Genomic DNA, 27,638 nt, shown 5'->3' with positions numbered 1-27,638 from the left:
GAAATATACCGACCGAGACGCTGATTGTCAAAAAGTACACGCGGAGGCGTGTCTTTTTATCGGTATTTTAAAGCACGTGGCATGGTTCATTATTTATTAGTGTTTGCCATTATTTCATTACGCATGCTAAGACAAACACGGTTCTGCTGTTTGTAACACTATAGTCAGTAACGGAATGAGAAGGGCAGGAGGGAGTCTCAGTTGTCCCGCCTACTTCCTACCTTCGATGACGCGTCGGCGTCTTGTGAGCCTCGAGCATGCTCGTGAAGTCAAAGCACGGATGAAGGCAGCGCGCGCATGCTGGAGGATAAACGTTCGAAAGAAACGCCCTGTCGTTCTCACTTTGTCAGCGACCATAGGGGTTGTCTTCTAGTTACGAGCAACGCTGGAAGCGAATTGCCGGTCGCCCCGTGCGCCTACGCGAGTGGCGCGCATAAAAAGCAGCAAAGACCCCACACCCGGACCGTACCGGTATCGTACCGATATCGTTTCAGGAATTTGATATGCCTTTCTAGTTTCTCATCCTTTGAAAGGACAACTCCGGCCACCTTCTTGTGAGAGTGTAAACAATGAAACAAACGAGCGTTTTAAATTGACGAAATATATTTACCTCTTCCAAACTTGCTCTTAGGACGGTGTCTAAGACTCGCTGGCAGTGGGTTCGGTACATGGTCAAGAAGGTGTCCATCTGAAAATTGAAACACGATCAAAATTGCACCAAAAGGTAAACGTTTCTTTTGTCTAATTCTCGAGACGACATTACACTCTTAACCTGGAGCCGTCTATTATGACGCGATTACACTTGCGAATCCGCGGGTGAATCCACGTGAAATCTGGCGGAATTGTCGGCCGCGAGAGCAATCCGTCCGGGACCGATTTTTCACAAGCGGAAAATGATTTGGTGCTGCCGTATCTACTCAGAACGCGAATAAAAGCCGGCGTTTGTGGACGTTACGTCCTGGCCGAGTCGCCGGAGTTGTCGGTGCTCTCAAGTTGTTTAAATTGCACCGTCTTGCTGGCACCAATTTCGCAGCAACAAATTGGTGCCAGCAAATTGAGACAAAAATAAATATTCAACGATCTTGAACAAGAAGAATCTGGGAAACAAAAACAATGCCCACAAAGATCATGTCTGTGAAATAAAATTAGCGTGAGCGGTACGTATATATATGCACGTTGCCTCCGTCTGTTCGATGTTTTATAATTTCGTTCTCGTATAGCCGAGAAACTATTCGACATTTTTTTTCCACCGTGGGCCGTTAGCTGTTTTACGTGGCGTAGCAGCGATGTTTAGGTTGCGAGAGGAAGCCTACGAGATAAATTTTTCCAACAGGGCGCGAACCAGGGCCCGTTTGCTCGAAGCGCTAACCGCGGCTAAAGTTAGCCGCAGTACCTAGGAGAGGGATTTTTGAATCACGTGGACTTGCTCGGTAGGGATGCGGGGAAACATGGCGGTGCCATGGTGAGTGAGCGCCACTCGGTTTCGAACTAATATGTCGTTGTAGCTTCAATATCGGGAGCGTTAGTCAGCAACGGATAATGCAGGAGGCTTTCGCTTTGCGTTACCTCATTTAAATCGCAAAGCATGAGTCATGACCTTGCCGCATTTTTTAGATAGACTTTCGACTCTGGCCATTCCTAAGCCTAAATGAACGTGATAACTGTTGGCATGGCAACGTCTTTGGAAAGTGGATTGCCTTGACTCAATCGGCCGAGTATTGATAGCACACAAAAGCAGACAGCGTCCCAATAGACTTTTTTCTAAATTTCCCAAGCGCCGAGATGCATGCTACAAGTGTAGTTACGCCCGTTGCACGTGCTGGCGTCTGCAGTAGTAACTGTTCTAAAGCAAAACGTCTGAAACAAATTTTGCCTTGCACGCGCGTTCGTCAAAGCCTTATTATGATTATTTACTTCGAATCGTTTATAAGAGGAAAACTAGCGCGCGCGAACCGTAGAATTACACTCCCAGTGTTCTCCTCGATGCTTTGGTAATTTAGAAAAAGGTCTATTGGAGCGCTGTCTGCTTTTGTGTGCTATCAATACCCGGCCGACTGAGTCAAGGTAATCCGCTTTCCAAAGACATTGCCATGCCGACAATTATCGCGTTCATTTAGTCTTGGGAATAGCCAAAATCAAAAGATTATTTTAAAAAGGCGGCGAAGTCATTGCTCATGCTTTGCGATTTAAGTGAGGCAAGGCAAAACGAAAACCTCCTGCACCATTCGTTGCTGACAAACGCGCCCGATATTGCAGCTACGACGACGTATTAGTTCCAAAGCGAACGGCGCTCACTCACCGGGGCACCGCCATGTTTCCCCGCATCCCTACCGAGCCAGTCACGTGATTTCAAAATCCCTCTCCTAGGCGCTGTGGCTAACTTTAGCCGCATTTAGAGCTTCGGGCAAACGGGCCCAGGAGCTGTATTTTCTGCATCGCGCGGCGGGCGGCTACAAACGTGAACGGCGCGGTCTTTTTTCCGCCGAATGAATTCGGTTGGGGGCAAGAGAGTTTCCCGCAATTTTAAACGAGGCTTTGGGGTGGGCTCTAGCAGCAAAAAGTTGGATCCAACTACAGCGTGTACACTAATGCCTCTAGCCTACTTTAGACGGTCCAAATCCTTTCCTTCTCGCGTGGCGACAAACACTAGCCGATGATACCCGCGTTTGTAAGGTCCTTGCAGTTAATATTTCAAGCGTGACGCCATACACTACGAGACCCCGATTGAGCAGCTTGAAATGGCAAATACTTCATGAGGGAATTCATTTTACTGCGCGAAAATCTCAAGGTCTTGAAGCCGACGTGTTTTGCGTAGTTGGAACAGCTAGGCCCGCGTGCAGACTCGGTGATTTATATCTTTGAATTTGGACGGGTGGCTGCCGCCCCCTCTCGTCGTGGACCGCCCTCAAGACAGCGGAGGCAGCCGTCTATGCTGTCTTGGCAAATCCGGGATCTCGGTTGGTGGGCCTTCTCTCTCTGGAGGCAGCACGAAAGCGCGAGAACGTGGACGGAGCGATGCAGGTGCATTTTCTCGAACGCTGGCAATCTATAGCGCTGGGGAGTATTTAGTGCTCTAGGCGCGCTACTGTTTCATGCAAATGAGCGGAGTGTAAAATGTATTCTCCTACTCCGCGACAACTTCTCTTGGCAATGCATTGGAAGGTACGTCCCGCGTCTCCTCTCCCATCTTGAGTGTACGAAGGCTCTCCTCCTCTCCCCGGAAATGGGGGAGGAGGAGAGAGCCTGCGTACTCTGAAAATGGGAGAGGGGACGCGGGACGTACCTTCTACTGCACTGCCAAGAGAAGTTGTCGCGGAGTATAGTCAACTATTTTATTTCCGCTTCAGACGTGTTCGAAGCCCGTTTGATTTGTACGCTTGTACGTGCCGCTCTCGTCTGCGGACACTTGGCTCGTTCAATTCACTTGCAGCTCCTGCACCGGTGCAGAAACATGTAAGGAAATTTACTTCCGGTATGTGTATTGAAATACGACCTAAAGTATACCGCTTTATACTCCTCTGCTCCGGCGTACTGGTAAATCGAACGAGCCTATTTCTTATGACCAACCAGACAGGACCCTCATACAAGAAAGAAACAATTTCCAGACACCGTCTTCAAACGTTTCTTTTGTAGGATGTGTATGCAGTCTGACCGCTGCTTAAGAATCACCCACCAGGGGAGTAGCGTGAGACGGCGGTCCGCTCACCTTGTCGGCGTCGGCCTCCTTGGGCAGCACCATGTCCCTCACGCAGGGAAACTCCGGCAGCACCGCGCTGATGCGGACACGGGGTGGCACGGCCGAAAAAGTAGATCCCTGCGCCGCAGCACCAACACTTACCTTAAAATCCCTGCACGCTCTAGGTTTCCCTTCAAAAATATCTTTACTAAGTATGATCAAAGACTTCGAATAGTTCTGTGACGTAAAAAGTACAAAGCAGCACGACGATGCGCGCGCAGCTGTCGAAAGCAGGCACCTTCGTATGGCAATAGGCCAAAGCGCGTTGTTTTGTGATTCTTTGCAGCTGCGCTCCACGAGTGTTTGTAACCACATGCACGAGTGATCGAACGCGTTCGAACGCACATCTTCTATTTCAGCATGTACCGTAAACCAGAGCGAAGAGCAAATATCAAGAGACACTTTTCAAAAGTGCGCGCCATCTAGTAGCGGCTGCGCAATTATCCTGGTACGCCATTGTTAGTGAACGTAAACTCTAAACATGTATGCGGCAGAAACTGAGGGAGAGGAGGAGTCAAGAAGGGACGTCAGAACGCCGAATTTTTAATTCTAATGATTAGTGGGTAGAGCTAAAGCTAGCTGTCTTTGTCTCCAGTGGACTGGTCGAACGCGTTTGAGTTCGAAAGCTGGACGCCGGCGTTCTGACTTCAAACGAGTTCCACGAGTGTAGGGGAAACAAAGGAAGCTAGCTTTAGGTCCACCCACTAATCGTTCCAATCAGAGCTTGCTGTTTTGACGTCACCGCGTGCTCTCGTCTTCTCCTTTCCCTCAGTTTCTCGGCGCCTTGGACACGAAGGTCGCCTTAGCATTCGGCGAAGTCTCGGATCTAATCTCACGCATCGTGCTTTCGAAAGAGAGAAACCTCCAATGTTGCTTGATGGGGTTTCGAAAAGGGTCTATCCTGCGTTAAATTCGTCATATTTAGGTCATAAACGTTTGAAATCATTTGGCAGGCGATGGTGGGTTCTCAATCCTGCCTTGTCAATCACGCCAAAATTTACGGGGAAAAAAAGTACTAATTTAATAAGAATGCGTGCTTATATTTGAGAATTAGTGAGTTCAAAATAAATCTTCAGTAGAGGTCTTTCTCTCAGCAATGGGGTGCGAGCGTGCCCGCAAGAGGCTACTATGTAATGCTGGAATCGAGCATAAAACGGCACTGCGGATTTCGATCAGTCCGAGCCACAGTGGTTTACCAGTGTGTGTCAGCATCCGCCTAGGCGCAACGTACCATTATATGATGAGAAGATATTAGTCGTGGTCAGTATGGCCTTTTTAAGCCTTACGAAACCCCGAGACTGCGGGTGAAAACGACACACTTACACTAAGAGGTATTTGCGGCATATGTGTGTGAATGTGTTAGTGTATGAGTCACTTTTACTCGCAGTCACGGAGTTTTTGTCCTGCGTAATATTCACCAGCTTGTTGGCTACCTCAAATTCAATTCACTAAGCCTATTTACTAAAATATGTTCATAATGTATTATTTATTCGTTTAATATCTTGCTATTGTTACATTTACGGCAATTACTGTTACAAGTCAAATGAATAAAAAAAACTTTCAAGATTTATATATTTTTTATATATTCATCAATAAAGTTTGCGTCTTTTCGCTTGTTTTAATATTGAGCTCAGAAAGAGCACCCGAAGTCCCGCCCACAATGACGCTCAGAGGAGTGACGTAGTCGTATCAGTCACGTCGTCACAATCTCTGCAGTTTGTCGTCGACGTTACTATATTTTGTTTTAGCTTAAGTGCAGACGCAGCCGACACTAAGAGTTCATGGGACCATCAAGCAGCGTCAAAAGCTCAAGTCACTGGGCCTTTCTTGTTTATGATTGGTTCAGCGATCATAGAACACGCACAGAAACATAACGAACATCATACTGGTGCGTTATTGACGCTGTCTGTTTGGTTCCATCAGCTGGCAGCGTCGGCTGCGACTAGGCTTAAGATTAAACAAAGTATCGATTACCTCATTTGCGGAGATCTCGGCGGAGGGGGTACCTCCCTCCTCCCCTCTCAGTCCCTTCAGTCCGCCTCCCGTCCTTTGAAGCGCCATCTAAATTTTCGTTTCAAAACTGTGCTTCGTAGAGTACGATGAAACGCCATCTAGAGGCTGTGCTTCGAAGCGTGCGTGTTCCTCTTCACTCACCATAGCAGCCATCCCCCCAAAACAATGGGGTTAGAGGGGGCGGCGGGGGGGGGGGAGGGGGGGGAAGGGTTACTGGTCGCCGACGTTGGCCGTTGACGAATCCACCAAGGACGCACCGCCGAAAGAGTGGCGGCATGCTTGAATGTCTACGTCACTCTCTTACGTGTCATCGTGGGCAGGACTTAAGGCGCGCTTTTTGCGCGCAATTTATAAGTAGAATTTCTTGTTTTCGGTAAATACCAATAAACCCCAAGAATTAACCCTAGAGCTGACTTTACGAAGATCGGAGAAAACCAAAGAACCTTAAATGGACCTTTTTTCCAGTAAGCTTCTGTGCATGCGTACACTCCCGCTGTCGCCATTTTCGCAGGACACCGGGACGCGGTGCCCTGCGAGGATGGCGACCGGAACATTATCTTCGCGCGTATTTAGTCTAATTTGACTCCTTGTTTTTAGAATCAGGTAGTATGGGATATAAAAAGCACTGAAAACAGATACAAGGGCACGATGCCGACGTGTTTTCACGGGCGGAGGCATGTTGGGCTGCTCTTCGTTTGTAGTTGGCAGACAACTCCCCAGACGGCGCTCCTTACTCGAAAAAGGTCCATTGGGGGAGCTGTCTTTGAATAAGCAAAACCAAAGCTTCACGGGAAGATACCATTTATATACAGCTCTATTTTGTGCTAACCCAGAAAAGAACCCCAAATGAATCTGGGCTCGTTCTCTTTTCGGAACCCTTTTCCCTGATTCCTTGCCTTATTGTTGAGGGTATGTTTTCCATGAACCTAGGTCACAAATATGTTTTCTGAAGATTGGGGAATAACCTACTCGTGACCAATTTATTCAACAAGAACCCTGATAAAACCCGATTTTCGGTCCGACACTGAGAATTGATGCCAAAAAACACCAAGTCATTGGAGGAGGATATGCCCTAAAAAAAACAGAATTAAAAAAAAATAGACCCTGAAAACACGGAACCCTATTTATCAGGCTAATGGGCGAGTGTTTTTGTTTTAATTCTATTTATTATTAAAAAATTGTGCGGTATTTAACAACTTGTTTGGTGCGAATGTAGAAAATGGTAATTATCACGTAAAAAAAAAGTAATGAAAAATTAAGAGTTCACGATTATTTAAAACGTACAGCGAAAAAGACGGGGACAGAAGGAAGGAGACAAACGACCGCTGAACTTGCAACTGAAGTTTTAATCGTCAAGGCGCAGAAACCTTTGCAGAAATCGCCCCCTGCGCGCTGCCATCTTTGTCTGCTGGGCTGTGGAACGCCTTCCAAGCATGCACTGTTGATCTGCTGTGCGGCATATCGGACGCTGCGCATGCGTCCACAGCTCAGTGACTCAGCATTTTTCGCCCGCTCGCTTCGTTCGAGACTGCCGCTGAAAAGGTCTATACACGACCAAACAAAGGAAACACACAAAGCCAATAACACCCCACGGAAACCCACAGAATCATCGCACATGCTGTCGTCATGGAAAAAGAAAATCAAATTCTTCAGCCGACAACAGAAGTGGCGGGGTGCTGACACACCCTTCTTCCAAGCGCGCTATCTGCCTCTATAATCTCCCTGGTCAAGGATAGCTGCGCCTTGACGATTAAAACTTCAGTTTTAAGTTCAGCGGTTCTTTGCCTCCTTTCTTCCGTCCCGTCTTTTTCGCTGTACGTTTCAAATAATCATGCCTTACTAACACGCCCAAGCTTCTATTAAGAGTTCACATTATTTCACAATTCATATCCACCCCTACTACGCGTCATGCGTATCATATGGCGACTGTCCTCGCAAACCACGAAAAAGTCCCCCCCGACGTCACTTTTTTCCACCCAAGAGACTAGCTCATCACTCAGCATTCGTAAAAAAGAGGCTTTCCTCTTTGTAACGACCGTGGATTTGAGAGCAGTGCATGGGATAAAGCATAGTCACCCAGGTAGCACAGGTCTTTGAGGTAATATTTGGATTTTGTTTGGGAATTTAAGGTACCAGAGCCCGGGTACCATGAAAACCTAAGCGTGACGCGTTTTAGAGACAAGATGAAGCATGATATTATAACACATCATTTATTCAACAACACACATAAACTGGCAAATGCCAAAGGAAGAACGTTAAGATCGAATGGAAAATTTCTTGAACCATTAATTTATACCAAATATGGAGAGGCCACAATAAATTATTATGTACCCAAGATTTTTAATTAATTACCTAAAAAGTTACACAAAATAAAATTCCAAAGAATATAAATGCTATAAAAACGTGGATACTAGAACAGAGTAAAAATAAAACCTAGAAAATTGGTTTGCTTCTATATAATAGTTGTAGTTAACGACATGACGTAAGTAATGCCAAAATTCATCATATCTTATTACTGCTGCTTAATGAATTAGTGTCATAGACGGTAACCATATTATTTTCTTGAAATAGAAACTCCACTTATTTTGCGATGGCGCGTTCTTGTGCAAGTTTTATAATTCTCAAATAAAAATGCAAAGGCATCTGTCGCGTCCCACGCACAAGTCATTGTTGGCTTATGTGGAATTAACATTTGAACTCTTTTAAGACGCGAATAAAGATTGATTGATTGAGTGAATAATTAATTAATTAACTAATCAATCAATTAATATATAATCAGTAATTTATTTATTTATTATTTAAATAATTTATTAATTAATTAATAAGTCTCCCAACAAGCGCTATAGTCTTCCCTGCAGGTAGTGCGGCTGTCATGTAGTATCTTATGGCCCAAATTTCCGAAAAAGTGCTAGAGTTAAGCTTCACTCCTGGTTTTTCGGATTTCATGGGGCAACATTCAGCCTAAATTACAAAACAAGTAGTAGAATTAGGCCTCACTGCCGGTTCTTTGAAGCATACATGGCATTTTTTTTACTCACGTAAAACAAATGTTCCCCTTCTCCATGGTTTATTATCGTCATTCTTGTCTAGCTCGCTTGCAACTTTGCATTAATTTCATTATCACCAAAACCTTGAAATGCAGGCGGTTCACTCTTGTTGGTGTTAGACTGGTGGCAGCTAATAAAACCCCTTTGCTCTACTGACGTCTAACTCCTGGTTAGCTCAGTTGGTGGAGCGCTCCGCTGGAAATGGAGAGGTCCCTGGTTCAATACCAGGAACAGGCGGAGTTTCTTCAGTCGCACACCACTCACTTCACTGTGTTTGGTGGTTTGTGTTTGTCCTTTGTCCCCATTGTTCCCCTTCTCCATGGTTTATTATCGTCATTCTTGTCTAGCTCGCTTGCAACTTTGCATTAATTTCATTATCACCAAAACCTTGAAATGCAGGCGGTTCACTCTTGTTGGTGTTAGACTGGTGGCAGCTAATAAAACCCCTTTGCTCTACTGACGTCTAACTCCTGGTTAGCTCAGTTGGTGGAGCGCTCCGCTGGAAATGGAGAGGTCCCTGGTTCAATACCAGGAACAGGCGGAGTTTCTTCAGTCGCACACCACTCACTTCACTGTGTTTGGTGGTTTGTGTTTGTCCTTTGTCCCCATTGTTCCCCTTCTCCATGGTTTATTATCGTCATTCTTGTCTAGCTCGCTTGCAACTTTGCATTAATTTCATTATCACCAAAACCTTGAAATGCAGGCGGTTCACTCTTGTTGGTGTTAGACTGGTGGCAGCTAATAAAACCCCTTTGCTCTACTGACGTCTAACTCCTGGTTAGCTCAGTTGGTGGAGCGCTCCGCTGGAAATGGAGAGGTCCCTGGTTCAATACCAGGAACAGGCGGAGTTTCTTCAGTCGCACACCACTCACTTCACTGTGTTTGGTGGTTTGTGTTTGTCCTTTGTCCCCATTGTTCCCCTTCTCCATGGTTTATTATCGTCATTCTTGTCTAGCTCGCTTGCAACTTTGCATTAATTTCATTATCACCAAAACCTTGAAATGCAGGCGGTTCACTCTTGTTGGTGTTAGACTGGTGGCAGCTAATAAAACCCCTTTGCTCTACTGACGTCTAACTCCTGGTTAGCTCAGTTGGTGGAGCGCTCCGCTGGAAATGGAGAGGTCCCTGGTTCAATACCAGGAACAGGCGGAGTTTCTTCAGTCGCACACCACTCACTTCACTGTGTTTGGTGGTTTGTGTTTGTCCTTTGTCCCCATTGTTCCCCTTCTCCATGGTTTATTATCGTCATTCTTGTCTAGCTCGCTTGCAACTTTGCATTAATTTCATTATCACCAAAACCTTAAAATGCAGGCGGTTCACTCTTGTTGGTGTTAGACTGGTGGCAGCTAATAAAACCCCTTTGCTCTACTGACGTCTAACTCCTGGTTAGCTCAGTTGGTGGAGCGCTCCGCTGGAAATGGAGAGGTCCCTGGTTCAATACCAGGAACAGGCGGAGTTTCTTCAGTCGCACACCACTCACTTCACTGTGTTTGGTGGTTTGTGTTTGTCCTTTGTCCCCATTGTTCCCCTTCTCCATGGTTTATTATCGTCATTCTTGTCTAGCTCGCTTGCAACTTTGCATTAATTTCATTATCACCAAAACCTTGAAATGCAGGCGGTTCACTCTTGTTGGTGTTAGACTGGTGGCAGCTAATAAAACCCCTTTGCTCTACTGACGTCTAACTCCTGGTTAGCTCAGTTGGTGGAGCGCTCCGCTGGAAATGGAGAGGTCCCTGGTTCAATACCAGGAACAGGCGGAGTTTCTTCAGTCGCACACCACTCACTTCACTGTGTTTGGTGGTGTGTGTTTGTCCTTTGTCCCCATTGTTCCCCTTCTCCATGGTTTATTATCGTCATTCTTGTCTAGCTCGCTTGCAACTTTGCATTAATTTCATTATCACCAAAACCTTGAAATGCAGGCGGTTCACTCTTGTTGGTGTTAGACTGGTGGCAGCTAATAAAACCCCTTTGCTCTACTGACGTCTAACTCCTGGTTAGCTCAGTTGGTGGAGCGCTCCGCTGGAAATGGAGAGGTCCCTGGTTCAATACCAGGAACAGGCGGAGTTTCTTCGGTCGCACACCACTCACTTCACTGTGTTTGGTGGTGTGTGTTTGTCCTTTGTCCCCATTGTTCCCCTTCTCCATGGTTTATTATCGTCATTCTTGTCTAGCTCGCTTGCAACTTTGCATTAATTTCATTATCACCAAAACCTTGAAATGCAGGCGGTTCACTCTTGTTGGTGTTAGACTGGTGGCAGCTAATAAAACCCGTTTGCTCTACTGACGTCTAACGCCTGGTTAGCTCAGTTGGTGGAGCGCTCCGCTGGAAATGGAGAGGTCCCTGGTTCAATACCAGGAACAGGCGGAGTTTCTTCGGTCGCACACCACTCACTTCACTGTGTTTGGTGGTGTGTGTTTGTCCTTTGTCCCCATTGTTCCCCTTCTCCATGGTTTATTATCGTCATTCTTGTCTGGCTCGCTTGCAACTTTGCATTAATTTCATTATCACCAAAACCTTGAAATGCAGGCGGTTCACTCTTGTTGGTGTTAGACTGGTGGCAGCTAATAAAACCCCTTTGCTCTACTGACGTCTAACTCCTGGTTAGCTCAGTTGGTGGAGCGCTCCGCTGGAAATGGAGAGGTCCCTGGTTCAATACCAGGAACAGGCGGAGTTTCTTCAGTCGCACACCACTCACTTCACTGTGTTTGGTGGTTTGTGTTTGTCCTTTGTCCCCATTGTTCCCTTCTCCATGGTTTATTATCGTCATTCTTGTCTAGCTCGCTTGCAACTTTGCATTAATTTCATTATCACCAAAACCTTAAAATGCAGGCGGTTCACTCTTGTTGGTGTTAGACTGGTGGCAGCTAATAAAACCCCTTTGCTCTACTGACGTCTAACTCCTGGTTAGCTCAGTTGGTGGAGCGCTCCGCTGGAAATGGAGAGGTCCCTGGTTCAATACCAGGAACAGGCGGAGTTTCTTCAGTCGCACACCACTCACTTCACTGTGTTTGGTGGTTTGTGTTTGTCCTTTGTCCCCATTGTTCCCCTTCTCCATGGTTTATTATCGTCATTCTTGTCTAGCTCGCTTGCAACTTTGCATTAATTTCATTATCACCAAAACCTTGAAATGCAAGCGGTTCACTCTTGTTGGTGTTAGACTGGTGGCAGCTAATAAAACCCCTTTGCTCTACTGACGTCTAACTCCTGGTTAGCTCAGTTGGTGGAGCGCTCCGCTGGAAATGGAGAGGTCCCTGGTTCAATACCAGGAACAGGCGGAGTTTCTTCAGTCGCACACCACTCACTTCACTGTGTTTGGTGGTTTGTGTTTGTCCTTTGTCCCCATTGTTCCCCTTCTCCATGGTTTATTATCGTCATTCTTGTCTAGCTCGCTTGCAACTTTGCATTAATTTCATTATCACCAAAACCTTGAAATGCAGGCGGTTCACTCTTGTTGGTGTTAGACTGGTGGAAGCTGATAAAACCCGTTTGCTCTACTGACGTCTAACGCCTGGTTAGCTCAGTTGGTGGAGCGCTCCGCTGGAAATGGAGAGGTCCCTGGTTCAATACCAGGAACAGGCGGAGTTTCTTCAGTCGCACACCACTCACTTCACTGTGTTTGGTGGTTTGTGTTTGTCCTTTGTCCCCATTGTTCCCCTTCTCCATGGTTTATTATCGTCATTCTTGTCTAGCTCGCTTGCAACTTTGCATTAATTTCATTATCACCAAAACCTTGAAATGCAGGCGGTTCACTCTTGTTGGTGTTAGACTGGTGGCAGCTAATAAAACCCCTTTGCTCTACTGACGTCTAACGCCTGGTTAGCTCAGTTGGTGGAGCGCTCCGCTGGAAATGGAGAGGTCCCTGGTTCAATACCAGGAACAGGCGGAGTTTCTTCGGTCGCACACCACTCACTTCACTGTGTTTGGTGGTGTGTGTTTGTCCTTTGTCCCCATTGTTCCCCTTCTCCATGGTTTATTATCGTCATTCTTGTCTAGCTCGCTTGCAACTTTGCATTAATTTCATTATCACCAAAACCTTGAAATGCAGGCGGTTCACTCTTGTTGGTGTTAGACTGGTGGCAGCTAATAAAACCCCTTTGCTCTACTGACGTCTAACTCCTGGTTAGCTCAGTTGGTGGAGCGCTCCGCTGGAAATGGAGAGGTCCCTGGTTCAATACCAGGAACAGGCGGAGTTTCTTCAGTCGCACACCACTCACTTCACTGTGTTTGGTGGTTTGTGTTTGTCCTTTGTCCCCATTGTTCCCCTTCTCCATGGTTTATTATCGTCATTCTTGTCTAGCTCGCTTGCAACTTTGCATTAATTTCATTATCACCAAAACCTTGAAATGCAGGCGGTTCACTCTTGTTGGTGTTAGACTGGTGGCAGCTAATAAAACCCCTTTGCTCTACTGACGTCTAACTCCTGGTTAGCTCAGTTGGTGGAGCGCTCCGCTGGAAATGGAGAGGTCCCTGGTTCAATACCAGGAACAGGCGGAGTTTCTTCAGTCGCACACCACTCACTTCACTGTGTTTGGTGGTTTGTGTTTGTCCTTTGTCCCCATTGTTCCCCTTCTCCATGGTTTATTATCGTCATTCTTGTCTAGCTCGCTTGCAACTTTGCATTAATTTCATTATCACCAAAACCTTGAAATGCAGGCGGTTCACTCTTGTTGGTGTTAGACTGGTGGCAGCTAATAAAACCCCTTTGCTCTACTGACGTCTAACGCCTGGTTAGCTCAGTTGGTGGAGCGCTCCGCTGGAAATGGAGAGGTCCCTGGTTCAATACCAGGAACAGGCGGAGTTTCTTCGGTCGCACACCACTCACTTCACTGTGTTTGGTGGTGTGTGTTTGTCCTTTGTCCCCATTGTTCCCCTTCTCCATGGTTTATTATCGTCATTCTTGTCTAGCTCGCTTGCAACTTTGCATTAATTTCATTATCACCAAAACCTTGAAATGCAGGCGGTTCACTCTTGTTGGTGTTAGACTGGTGGCAGCTAATAAAACCCCTTTGCTCTACTGACGTCTAACTCCTGGTTAGCTCAGTTGGTGGAGCGCTCCGCTGGAAATGGAGAGGTCCCTGGTTCAATACCAGGAACAGGCGGAGTTTCTTCAGTCGCACACCACTCACTTCACTGTGTTTGGTGGTTTGTGTTTGTCCTTTGTCCCCATTGTTCCCCTTCTCCATGGTTTATTATCGTCATTCTTGTCTAGCTCGCTTGCAACTTTGCATTAATTTCATTATCACCAAAACCTTGAAATGCAGGCGGTTCACTCTTGTTGGTGTTAGACTGGTGGCAGCTAATAAAACCCCTTTGCTCTACTGACGTCTAACTCCTGGTTAGCTCAGTTGGTGGAGCGCTCCGCTGGAAATGGAGAGGTCCCTGGTTCAATACCAGGAACAGGCGGAGTTTCTTCAGTCGCACACCACTCACTTCACTGTGTTTGGTGGTTTGTGTTTGTCCTTTGTCCCCATTGTTCCCCTTCTCCATGGTTTATTATCGTCATTCTTGTCTAGCTCGCTTGCAACTTTGCATTAATTTCATTATCACCAAAACCTTAAAATGCAGGCGGTTCACTCTTGTTGGTGTTAGACTGGTGGCAGCTAATAAAACCCCTTTGCTCTACTGACGTCTAACTCCTGGTTAGCTCAGTTGGTGGAGCGCTCCGCTGGAAATGGAGAGGTCCCTGGTTCAATACCAGGAACAGGCGGAGTTTCTTCAGTCGCACACCACTCACTTCACTGTGTTTGGTGGTTTGTGTTTGTCCTTTGTCCCCATTGTTCCCCTTCTCCATGGTTTATTATCGTCATTCTTGTCTAGCTCGCTTGCAACTTTGCATTAATTTCATTATCACCAAAACCTTGAAATGCAGGCGGTTCACTCTTGTTGGTGTTAGACTGGTGGCAGCTAATAAAACCCCTTTGCTCTACTGACGTCTAACTCCTGGTTAGCTCAGTTGGTGGAGCGCTCCGCTGGAAATGGAGAGGTCCCTGGTTCAATACCAGGAACAGGCGGAGTTTCTTCAGTCGCACACCACTCACTTCACTGTGTTTGGTGGTGTGTGTTTGTCCTTTGTCCCCATTGTTCCCCTTCTCCATGGTTTATTATCGTCATTCTTGTCTAGCTCGCTTGCAACTTTGCATTAATTTCATTATCACCAAAACCTTAAAATGCAGGCGGTTCACTCTTGTTGGTGTTAGACTGGTGGCAGCTAATAAAACCCCTTTGCTCTACTGACGTCTAACTCCTGGTTAGCTCAGTTGGTGGAGCGCTCCGCTGGAAATGGAGAGGTCCCTGGTTCAATACCAGGAACAGGCGGAGTTTCTTCAGTCGCACACCACTCACTTCACTGTGTTTGGTGGTTTGTGTTTGTCCTTTGTCCCCATTGTTCCCCTTCTCCATGGTTTATTATCGTCATTCTTGTCTAGCTCGCTTGCAACTTTGCATTAATTTCATTATCACCAAAACCTTGAAATGCAGGCGGTTCACTCTTGTTGGTGTTAGACTGGTGGAAGCTGATAAAACCCGTTTGCTCTACTGACGTCTAACGCCTGGTTAGCTCAGTTGGTGGAGCGCTCCGCTGGAAATGGAGAGGTCCCTGGTTCAATACCAGGAACAGGCGGAGTTTCTTCAGTCGCACACCACTCACTTCACTGTGTTTGGTGGTTTGTGTTTGTCCTTTGTCCCCATTGTTCCCCTTCTCCATGGTTTATTATCGTCATTCTTGTCTAGCTCGCTTGCAACTTTGCATTAATTTCATTATCACCAAAACCTTGAAATGCAGGCGGTTCACTCTTGTTGGTGTTAGACTGGTGGCAGCTAATAAAACCCCTTTGCTCTACTGACGTCTAACGCCTGGTTAGCTCAGTTGGTGGAGCGCTCCGCTGGAAATGGAGAGGTCCCTGGTTCAATACCAGGAACAGGCGGAGTTTCTTCGGTCGCACACCACTCACTTCACTGTGTTTGGTGGTGTGTGTTTGTCCTTTGTCCCCATTGTTCCCCTTCTCCATGGTTTATTATCGTCATTCTTGTCTAGCTCGCTTGCAACTTTGCATTAATTTCATTATCACCAAAACCTTGAAATGCAGGCGGTTCACTCTTGTTGGTGTTAGACTGGTGGCAGCTAATAAAACCCCTTTGCTCTACTGACGTCTAACTCCTGGTTAGCTCAGTTGGTGGAGCGCTCCGCTGGAAATGGAGAGGTCCCTGGTTCAATACCAGGAACAGGCGGAGTTTCTTCAGTCGCACACCACTCACTTCACTGTGTTTGGTGGTTTGTGTTTGTCCTTTGTCCCCATTGTTCCCCTTCTCCATGGTTTATTATCGTCATTCTTGTCTAGCTCGCTTGCAACTTTGCATTAATTTCATTATCACCAAAACCTTGAAATGCAGGCGGTTCACTCTTGTTGGTGTTAGACTGGTGGCAGCTAATAAAACCCCTTTGCTCTACTGACGTCTAACTCCTGGTTAGCTCAGTTGGTGGAGCGCTCCGCTGGAAATGGAGAGGTCCCTGGTTCAATACCAGGAACAGGCGGAGTTTCTTCAGTCGCACACCACTCACTTCACTGTGTTTGGTGGTTTGTGTTTGTCCTTTGTCCCCATTGTTCCCCTTCTCCATGGTTTATTATCGTCATTCTTGTCTAGCTCGCTTGCAACTTTGCATTAATTTCATTATCACCAAAACCTTAAAATGCAGGCGGTTCACTCTTGTTGGTGTTAGACTGGTGGCAGCTAATAAAACCCCTTTGCTCTACTGACGTCTAACTCCTGGTTAGCTCAGTTGGTGGAGCGCTCCGCTGGAAATGGAGAGGTCCCTGGTTCAATACCAGGAACAGGCGGAGTTTCTTCAGTCGCACACCACTCACTTCACTGTGTTTGGTGGTTTGTGTTTGTCCTTTGTCCCCATTGTTCCCCTTCTCCATGGTTTATTATCGTCATTCTTGTCTAGCTCGCTTGCAACTTTGCATTAATTTCATTATCACCAAAACCTTGAAATGCAGGCGGTTCACTCTTGTTGGTGTTAGACTGGTGGCAGCTAATAAAACCCCTTTGCTCTACTGACGTCTAACTCCTGGTTAGCTCAGTTGGTGGAGCGCTCCGCTGGAAATGGAGAGGTCCCTGGTTCAATACCAGGAACAGGCGGAGTTTCTTCAGTCGCACACCACTCACTTCACTGTGTTTGGTGGTGTGTGTTTGTCCTTTGTCCCCATTGTTCCCCTTCTCCATGGTTTATTATCGTCATTCTTGTCTAGCTCGCTTGCAACTTTGCATTAATTTCATTATCACCAAAACCTTGAAATGCAGGCGGTTCACTCTTGTTGGTGTTAGACTGGTGGCAGCTAATAAAACCCCTTTGCTCTACTGACGTCTAACTCCTGGTTAGCTCAGTTGGTGGAGCGCTCCGCTGGAAATGGAGAGGTCCCTGGTTCAATACCAGGAACAGGCGGAGTTTCTTCGGTCGCACACCACTCACTTCACTGTGTTTGGTGGTGTGTGTTTGTCCTTTGTCCCCATTGTTCCCCTTCTCCATGGTTTATTATCGTCATTCTTGTCTAGCTCGCTTGCAACTTTGCATTAATTTCATTATCACCAAAACCTTGAAATGCAGGCGGTTCACTCTTGTTGGTGTTAGACTGGTGGCAGCTAATAAAACCCGTTTGCTCTACTGACGTCTAACGCCTGGTTAGCTCAGTTGGTGGAGCGCTCCGCTGGAAATGGAGAGGTCCCTGGTTCAATACCAGGAACAGGCGGAGTTTCTTCGGTCGCACACCACTCACTTCACTGTGTTTGGTGGTGTGTGTTTGTCCTTTGTCCCCATTGTTCCCCTTCTCCATGGTTTATTATCGTCATTCTTGTCTGGCTCGCTTGCAACTTTGCATTAATTTCATTATCACCAAAACCTTGAAATGCAGGCGGTTCACTCTTGTTGGTGTTAGACTGGTGGCAGCTAATAAAACCCCTTTGCTCTACTGACGTCTAACTCCTGGTTAGCTCAGTTGGTGGAGCGCTCCGCTGGAAATGGAGAGGTCCCTGGTTCAATACCAGGAACAGGCGGAGTTTCTTCAGTCGCACACCACTCACTTCACTGTGTTTGGTGGTTTGTGTTTGTCCTTTGTCCCCATTGTTCCCCTTCTCCATGGTTTATTATCGTCATTCTTGTCTAGCTCGCTTGCAACTTTGCATTAATTTCATTATCACCAAAACCTTAAAATGCAGGCGGTTCACTCTTGTTGGTGTTAGACTGGTGGCAGCTAATAAAACCCCTTTGCTCTACTGACGTCTAACTCCTGGTTAGCTCAGTTGGTGGAGCGCTCCGCTGGAAATGGAGAGGTCCCTGGTTCAATACCAGGAACAGGCGGAGTTTCTTCAGTCGCACACCACTCACTTCACTGTGTTTGGTGGTTTGTGTTTGTCCTTTGTCCCCATTGTTCCCCTTCTCCATGGTTTATTATCGTCATTCTTGTCTAGCTCGCTTGCAACTTTGCATTAATTTCATTATCACCAAAACCTTGAAATGCAAGCGGTTCACTCTTGTTGGTGTTAGACTGGTGGCAGCTAATAAAACCCCTTTGCTCTACTGACGTCTAACTCCTGGTTAGCTCAGTTGGTGGAGCGCTCCGCTGGAAATGGAGAGGTCCCTGGTTCAATACCAGGAACAGGCGGAGTTTCTTCAGTCGCACACCACTCACTTCACTGTGTTTGGTGGTTTGTGTTTGTCCTTTGTCCCCATTGTTCCCCTTCTCCATGGTTTATTATCGTCATTCTTGTCTAGCTCGCTTGCAACTTTGCATTAATTTCATTATCACCAAAACCTTGAAATGCAGGCGGTTCACTCTTGTTGGTGTTAGACTGGTGGAAGCTGATAAAACCCGTTTGCTCTACTGACGTCTAACGCCTGGTTAGCTCAGTTGGTGGAGCGCTCCGCTGGAAATGGAGAGGTCCCTGGTTCAATACCAGGAACAGGCGGAGTTTCTTCAGTCGCACACCACTCACTTCACTGTGTTTGGTGGTTTGTGTTTGTCCTTTGTCCCCATTGTTCCCCTTCTCCATGGTTTATTATCGTCATTCTTGTCTAGCTCGCTTGCAACTTTGCATTAATTTCATTATCACCAAAACCTTGAAATGCAGGCGGTTCACTCTTGTTGGTGTTAGACTGGTGGCAGCTAATAAAACCCCTTTGCTCTACTGACGTCTAACGCCTGGTTAGCTCAGTTGGTGGAGCGCTCCGCTGGAAATGGAGAGGTCCCTGGTTCAATACCAGGAACAGGCGGAGTTTCTTCGGTCGCACACCACTCACTTCACTGTGTTTGGTGGTGTGTGTTTGTCCTTTGTCCCCATTGTTCCCCTTCTCCATGGTTTATTATCGTCATTCTTGTCTAGCTCGCTTGCAACTTTGCATTAATTTCATTATCACCAAAACCTTGAAATGCAGGCGGTTCACTCTTGTTGGTGTTAGACTGGTGGCAGCTAATAAAACCCCTTTGCTCTACTGACGTCTAACTCCTGGTTAGCTCAGTTGGTGGAGCGCTCCGCTGGAAATGGAGAGGTCCCTGGTTCAATACCAGGAACAGGCGGAGTTTCTTCGGTCGCACACCACTCACTTCACTGTGTTTGGTGGTGTGTGTTTGTCCTTTGTCCCCATTGTTCCCCTTCTCCATGGTTTATTATCGTCATTCTTGTCTAGCTCGCTTGCAACTTTGCATTAATTTCATTATCACCAAAACCTTGAAATGCAGGCGGTTCACTCTTGTTGGTGTTAGACTGGTGGCAGCTAATAAAACCCGTTTGCTCTACTGACGTCTAACGCCTGGTTAGCTCAGTTGGTGGAGCGCTCCGCTGGAAATGGAGAGGTCCCTGGTTCAATACCAGGAACAGGCGGAGTTTCTTCGGTCGCACACCACTCACTTCACTGTGTTTGGTGGTGTGTGTTTGTCCTTTGTCCCCATTGTTCCCCTTCTCCATGGTTTATTATCGTCATTCTTGTCTAGCTCGCTTGCAACTTTGCATTAATTTCATTATCACCAAAACCTTGAAATGCAGGCGGTTCACTCTTGTTGGTGTTAGACTGGTGGCAGCTAATAAAACCCCTTTGCTCTACTGACGTCTAACTCCTGGTTAGCTCAGTTGGTGGAGCGCTCCGCTGGAAATGGAGAGGTCCCTGGTTCAATACCAGGAACAGGCGGAGTTTCTTCGGTCGCACACCACTCACTTCACTGTGTTTGGTGGTGTGTGTTTGTCCTTTGTCCCCATTGTTCCCCTTCTCCATGGTTTATTATCGTCATTCTTGTCTAGCTCGCTTGCAACTTTGCATTAATTTCATTATCACCAAAACCTTGAAATGCAGGCGGTTCACTCTTGTTGGTGTTAGACTGGTGGCAGCTAATAAAACCCCTTTGCTCTACTGACGTCTAACTCCTGGTTAGCTCAGTTGGTGGAGCGCTCCGCTGGAAATGGAGAGGTCCCTGGTTCAATACCAGGAACAGGCGGAGTTTCTTCAGTCGCACACCACTCACTTCACTGTGTTTGGTGGTTTGTGTTTGTCCTTTGTCCCCATTGTTCCCCTTCTCCATGGTTTATTATCGTCATTCTTGTCTAGCTCGCTTGCAACTTTGCATTAATTTCATTATCACCAAAACCTTGAAATGCAGGCGGTTCACTCTTGTTGGTGTTAGACTGGTGGAAGCTGATAAAACCCGTTTGCTCTACTGACGTCTAACGCCTGGTTAGCTCAGTTGGTGGAGCGCTCCGCTGGAAATGGAGAGGTCCCTGGTTCAATACCAGGAACAGGCGGAGTTTCTTCAGTCGCACACCACTCACTTCACTGTGTTTGGTGGTTTGTGTTTGTCCTTTGTCCCCATTGTTCCCCTTCTCCATGGTTTATTATCGTCATTCTTGTCTAGCTCGCTTGCAACTTTGCATTAATTTCATTATCACCAAAACCTTGAAATGCAGGCGGTTCACTCTTGTTGGTGTTAGACTGGTGGCAGCTAATAAAACCCGTTTGCTCTACTGACGTCTAACTCCTGGTTAACTCAGTTGGTGGAGCGCTCCGCTGGAAATGGAGAGGTCCCTGGTTCAATACCAGGAACAGGCGGAGTTTCTTCAGTCGCACACCACTCACTTCACTGTGTTTGGTGGTTTGTGTTTGTCCTTTGTCCCCATTGTTCCCCTTCTCCATGGTTTATTATCGTCATTCTTGTCTAGCTCGCTTGCAACTTTGCATTAATTTCATTATCACCAAAACCTTGAAATGCAGGCGGTTCACTCTTGTTGGTGTTAGACTGGTGGCAGCTAATAAAACCCCTTTGCTCTACTGACGTCTAACGCCTGGTTAGCTCAGTTGGTGGAGCGCTCCGCTGGAAATGGAGAGGTCCCTGGTTCAATACCAGGAACAGGCGGAGTTTCTTCGGTCGCACACCACTCACTTCACTGTGTTTGGTGGTGTGTGTTTGTCCTTTGTCCCCATTGTTCCCCTTCTCCATGGTTTATTATCGTCATTCTTGTCTAGCTCGCTTGCAACTTTGCATTAATTTCATTATCACCAAAACCTTGAAATGCAGGCGGTTCACTCTTGTTGGTGTTAGACTGGTGGCAGCTAATAAAACCCCTTTGCTCTACTGACGTCTAACTCCTGGTTAGCTCAGTTGGTGGAGCGCTCCGCTGGAAATGGAGAGGTCCCTGGTTCAATACCAGGAACAGGCGGAGTTTCTTCGGTCGCACACCACTCACTTCACTGTGTTTGGTGGTGTGTGTTTGTCCTTTGTCCCCATTGTTCCCCTTCTCCATGGTTTATTATCGTCATTCTTGTCTAGCTCGCTTGCAACTTTGCATTAATTTCATTATCACCAAAACCTTGAAATGCAGGCGGTTCACTCTTGTTGGTGTTAGACTGGTGGCAGCTAATAAAACCCGTTTGCTCTACTGACGTCTAACGCCTGGTTAGCTCAGTTGGTGGAGCGCTCCGCTGGAAATGGAGAGGTCCCTGGTTCAATACCAGGAACAGGCGGAGTTTCTTCGGTCGCACACCACTCACTTCACTGTGTTTGGTGGTGTGTGTTTGTCCTTTGTCCCCATTGTTCCCCTTCTCCATGGTTTATTATCGTCATTCTTGTCTAGCTCGCTTGCAACTTTGCATTAATTTCATTATCACCAAAACCTTGAAATGCAGGCGGTTCACTCTTGTTGGTGTTAGACTGGTGGCAGCTAATAAAACCCCTTTGCTCTACTGACGTCTAACTCCTGGTTAGCTCAGTTGGTGGAGCGCTCCGCTGGAAATGGAGAGGTCCCTGGTTCAATACCAGGAACAGGCGGAGTTTCTTCGGTCGCACACCACTCACTTCACTGTGTTTGGTGGTGTGTGTTTGTCCTTTGTCCCCATTGTTCCCCTTCTCCATGGTTTATTATCGTCATTCTTGTCTAGCTCGCTTGCAACTTTGCATTAATTTCATTATCACCAAAACCTTGAAATGCAGGCGGTTCACTCTTGTTGGTGTTAGACTGGTGGCAGCTAATAAAACCCCTTTGCTCTACTGACGTCTAACTCCTGGTTAGCTCAGTTGGTGGAGCGCTCCGCTGGAAATGGAGAGGTCCCTGGTTCAATACCAGGAACAGGCGGAGTTTCTTCGGTCGCACACCACTCACTTCACTGTGTTTGGTGGTGTGTGTTTGTCCTTTGTCCCCATTGTTCCCCTTCTCCATGGTTTATTATCGTCATTCTTGTCTAGCTCGCTTGCAACTTTGCATTAATTTCATTATCACCAAAACCTTGAAATGCAGGCGGTTCACTCTTGTTGGTGTTAGACTGGTGGCAGCTAATAAAACCCCTTTGCTCTACTGACGTCTAACTCCTGGTTAGCTCAGTTGGTGGAGCGCTCCGCTGGAAATGGAGAGGTCCCTGGTTCAATACCAGGAACAGGCGGAGTTTCTTCGGTCGCACACCACTCACTTCACTGTGTTTGGTGGTGTGTGTTTGTCCTTTGTCCCCATTGTTCCCCTTCTCCATGGTTTATTATCGTCATTCTTGTCTAGCTCGCTTGCAACTTTGCATTAATTTCATTATCACCAAAACCTTGAAATGCAGGCGGTTCACTCTTGTTGGTGTTAGACTGGTGGCAGCTAATAAAACCCCTTTGCTCTACTGACGTCTAACTCCTGGTTAACTCAGTTGGTGGAGCGCTCCGCTGGAAATGGAGAGGTCCCTGGTTCAATACCAGGAACAGGCGGAGTTTCTTCGGTCGCACACCACTCACTTCACTGTGTTTGGTGGTTTGTGTTTGTCCTTTGTCCCCATTGTTCCCCTTCTCCATGGTTTATTATCGTCATTCTTGTCTAGCTCGCTTGCAACTTTGCATTAATTTCATTATCACCAAAACCTTGAAATGCAGGCGGTTCACTCTTGTTGGTGTTAGACTGGTGGCAGCTAATAAAACCCCTTTGCTCTACTGACGTCTAACTCCTGGTTAGCTCAGTTGGTGGAGCGCTCCGCTGGAAATGGAGAGGTCCCTGGTTCAATACCAGGAACAGGCGGAGTTTCTTCGGTCGCACACCACTCACTTCACTGTGTTTGGTGGTGTGTGTTTGTCCTTTGTCCCCATTGTTCCCCTTCTCCATGGTTTATTATCGTCATTCTTGTCTAGCTCGCTTGCAACTTTGCATTAATTTCATTATCACCAAAACCTTGAAATGCAGGCGGTTCACTCTTGTTGGTGTTAGACTGGTGGCAGCTAATAAAACCCCTTTGCTCTACTGACGTCTAACTCCTGGTTAGCTCAGTTGGTGGAGCGCTCCGCTGGAAATGGAGAGGTCCCTGGTTCAATACCCGGAACAGGCGGAGTTTCTTCGGTCGCACACCACTCACTTCACTGTGTTTGGTGGTGTGTGTTTGTCCTTTGTCCCCATTGTTCCCCTTCTCCATGGTTTATTATCGTCATTCTTGTCTAGCTCGCTTGCAACTTTGCATTAATTTCATTATCACCAAAACCTTGAAATGCAGGCGGTTCACTCTTGTTGGTGTTAGACTGGTGGCAGCTAATAAAACCCCTTTGCTCTACTGACGTCTAACTCCTGGTTAGCTCAGTTGGTGGAGCGCTCCGCTGGAAATGGAGAGGTCCCTGGTTCAATACCAGGAACAGGCGGAGTTTCTTCGGTCGCACACCACTCACTTCACTGTGTTTGGTGGTGTGTGTTTGTCCTTTGTCCCCATTGTTCCCCTTCTCCATGGTTTATTATCGTCATTCTTGTCTAGCTCGCTTGCAACTTTGCATTAATTTCATTATCACCAAAACCTTGAAATGCAGGCGGTTCACTCTTGTTGGTGTTAGACTGGTGGCAGCTAATAAAACCCCTTTGCTCTACTGACGTCTAACTCCTGGTTAGCTCAGTTGGTGGAGCGCTCCGCTGGAAATGGAGAGGTCCCTGGTTCAATACCAGGAACAGGCGGAGTTTCTTCGGTCGCACACCACTCACTTCACTGTGTTTGGTGGTTTGTGTTTGTCCTTTGTCCCCATTGTTCCCCTTCTCCATGGTTTATTATCGTCATTCTTGTCTAGCTCGCTTGCAACTTTGCATTAATTTCATTATCACCAAAACCTTGAAATGCAGGCGGTTCACTCTTGTTGGTGTTAGACTGGTGGCAGCTAATAAAACCCCTTTGCTCTACTGACGTCTAACTCCTGGTTAGCTCAGTTGGTGGAGCGCTCCGCTGGAAATGGAGAGGTCCCTGGTTCAATACCAGGAACAGGCGGAGTTTCTTCGGTCGCACACCACTCACTTCACTGTGTTTGGTGGTGTGTGTTTGTCCTTTGTCCCCATTGTTCCCCTTCTCCATGGTTTATTATCGTCATTCTTGTCTAGCTCGCTTGCAACTTTGCATTAATTTCATTATCACCAAAACCTTAAAATGCAGGCGGTTCACTCTTGTTGGTGTTAGACTGGTGGAAGCTGATAAAACCCGTTTGCTCTACTGACGTCTAACGCCTGGTTAGCTCAGTTGGTGGAGCGCTCCGCTGGAAATGGAGAGGTCCCTGGGTCAATACCAGGAACAGGCGGAGTTTCTTCGGTCGCACACCACTCACTTCACGGTGTTTGGTGGTGTGTGTTTGTCCTTTTTCCCCATTGTTCCCCTTCTCGAGGGTTTATTATCGTCATTTTTGTCCAGCTCGCTTGCACCTTTGCATTAATTGCATTGTAGCGTTCCCGACTGTTCACACCGCGTACGGGTCAAGTACCGTACAAAACAGCCGAGAAACGTAACTAAAATATTTTACTTAGTCGAAAAAGTCTGAACTTGGGACCGGCGCTGATTAGCTCCCTAGCTCGTGAGTGTGGTCGTTCCTTCTCCGTTCGGGCCCCTCGTTTTTCTCGTGCCCGAGTTTTTCCTTCTGCTTTTCCAACCAATGGCCTCACGGTTTTCTCGGTGTTCATGAACTTCAGATGAACACGTCTGGTACGAGCCTTTGGCAGTCCCGCCGGTAACGCACGGCTATAGCATTATCAAAGAAAAGTACTTTGGCACTAACTTACGCCTTAGAGGAAAGCCGTACTAGGTTCAAGTTAGGCCCCCATGAGTGCCAAGCTTGTGTAAAGTTATGGCTTTCTATGGCGTGGCGCCTAGGCACGTGTCTCTCTCCCGCACATATGCTTGACTCACTGAGTTGTAGTATTGGCAGTGTTTGAGACTTCGAAATACGGTTTATATGATTGGAAATCTTCTGTTATTATTATTCATTTATTTATTTCTTGCCTACATTTCCCTGTGAGCATTACAGTAGAGAGGCATAAAAGAATACAAAATACAGCAACATCACAGAAGGTATAAAAAGCGGGAATACAAGATTATACAAAAAATAAAAGGCAACGTCACAATGATATTTAATTTAAAATTGAGGGAACATATAGCAGCTTTACTGATCAATCGGACAGCATGTTCTAGTGATTAACAGTATGAGAAAAAAAAAGAGTATTTTAACAAATTCTACACTATTTTGATTATTCTTTACTCGGTGAGAAATTTAGTGGGGTGCTAGGATATATTTATATTTGTCAATACCGCACTTGCTTTGTTCGGTGATTTTTAAACGTTTATAGTTTCATTGTTCGAAGCCAGACATTCTGCAAGCAAATTTTTGTGCGTACGTAGCTTACAACAGGCCTTGCGCCGCGCATTTTTCTATCCACACGTAGCCTGCTTGGAACTGCTATCAACGCAGCTCGTCAGTGTATATTTTCTATTTCTTTAATTTCATCGAACAAATAAGCTCACGAAAAGTTTATGGTGACTTTGCGATAGACCTTACACATTTCTAGCGACTGCATTCTATAGACTGCGGTTGAATGAATGTGTAAAAATATTATACGGATGCTGATAACAAGTGAATTGGATCGAAAATTAAGAGTGTTAAAATGTAAAAAAAAAAAAATTAACTCCATAAGTATTTATGTTTGTTTGCGAAGGATTCTTGTGACCAGTGAATGTTAAAATATACAGTGATGTGCCAAGTAAATCAGACGTAGCGTTGAAATTCAGTTACAAATACTTACGTTACTGGTCAAATATTAAATTTTCAGTCATATTCTAACGCATTCGTCGTAATATTTAATGTAAAAAACATAAATTGATTCCTTCACTATTTTTGTGGCATTGTCTATCAAATTACATGATTCGTTACTCTATTGCTTTTGATTAAAGTTAGTCACGTGTTTGGTTCATTTAAAAGGTCCGGCGTACCAATGGGGGGCCCTGCTGTATCCAACGAATTTGATAAGCTAAAATGGAACACATCAAACCGCTCTGTAAACGCTTAATTGCTGTCGAAGTTTATAACCACAGCATATGGCTGCCAAGTACTAAAAAAAAGTAACGTATGAGTAACGTTCCATAGTTTTTGGAGGTGGCGCTAACGGTATTTCGTTACATTTGGAGGACGGCCACGAATTTCGGTAACGCGATCATTTGTAAATGACTAACGAGTAACGCTAATTTCTTATTCAATGTCGGTAACGGGCCAAATACTGATGTGACGATACGAAGTGTTCGTCGTAGCTTCATTCGTGCATTTTGGAATTCCTCGTTGAATTTTGGACGCGATTCTTTTTTTTTTTTTTTGCTAAACACACATTTGACGTTTTTTAAAGCATAAAAAGGAGCATACCTGCTTTGTATAGGGTATCTCCCGCCTGTACTCGAGGTCCCTGAAAGAGTAAAATAGCAGTAGGAAATATAAGAAACCGTTATAATTACTACTATTTCTTAAATCAGTTTCGCTGCAGCAGGTCGTGAATGACTGTCACCAACCGGAAACAATTAAACTTGGTTTAATATCTCCACACAGTATGACACCGAAACAAAATCGTCTATAATGCCCGTTTTTCTAGTGAGTATGGTGCGAAGTTTCGAATAACGCACAACACCTTGATAGAGCTAGGCCAGTAAAGGCCGGTTCACACAGTTGCGTTCGGAGCGACCACTACGCTTACGAACGAATGCAACCGGTTGGAACGACGAGTTAAAATAGCGACGAAGCGACAAACGGTCGTTTCGTTCGTGTTCGTTCGCAACGGAAGGAGTTGAGCCGGGCTGAACTTTTTCGTTACGTTCGGGAACGACGGGAGCGACAGACCAATCACAGGCCGAGGAGAGCTCGATCGCGCGCGATGGATGCCGGTCGTGCCAGGCTCCTTCTATTTGCAAACATGGCGTCGGTGGTGATCGTCGACATGGACGGCGTCGTGAACGCTCATCGTTCCCCGTAAAAGCGCTATCCCTGACTGTGAATTTTCGTCGTGTGTCGTTATGATAACCCAGCACGTACTAGAAGGGAAGATCCACCTACTCGTGCGGCGATCT

At 46.3% G+C, this 27,638-nt stretch overlaps 1 long non-coding RNA gene across 1 annotated transcript; it reads right to left on the bottom strand.

Moving 5' to 3' along the window:
• Positions 1-645: 645 nt before the first annotated feature.
• On the bottom strand, positions 646-26,984 carry LOC121835286. Its single transcript, XR_006077527.1, has 3 exons — positions 26,944-26,984; positions 3,707-3,814; positions 646-688 (listed from the first exon to the last, which is right to left on the bottom strand). It is a non-coding gene; the product is annotated as an uncharacterized LOC121835286 (long non-coding RNA).
• Between the last annotated feature and the right edge of the window lie 654 nt (positions 26,985-27,638).

The sequence above is a fragment of the Ixodes scapularis genome, unplaced genomic scaffold, assembly GCF_016920785.2.
Source record: "Ixodes scapularis isolate PalLabHiFi unplaced genomic scaffold, ASM1692078v2 PGA_scaffold12__126_contigs__length_90152505, whole genome shotgun sequence".
Classification (NCBI taxonomy): Eukaryota; Metazoa; Arthropoda; class Arachnida; order Ixodida; family Ixodidae; genus Ixodes; species Ixodes scapularis.
The sequence above is the reverse complement of the archived record's forward strand: the minus strand, read 5'-3'. Positions and strand labels throughout refer to the sequence as shown.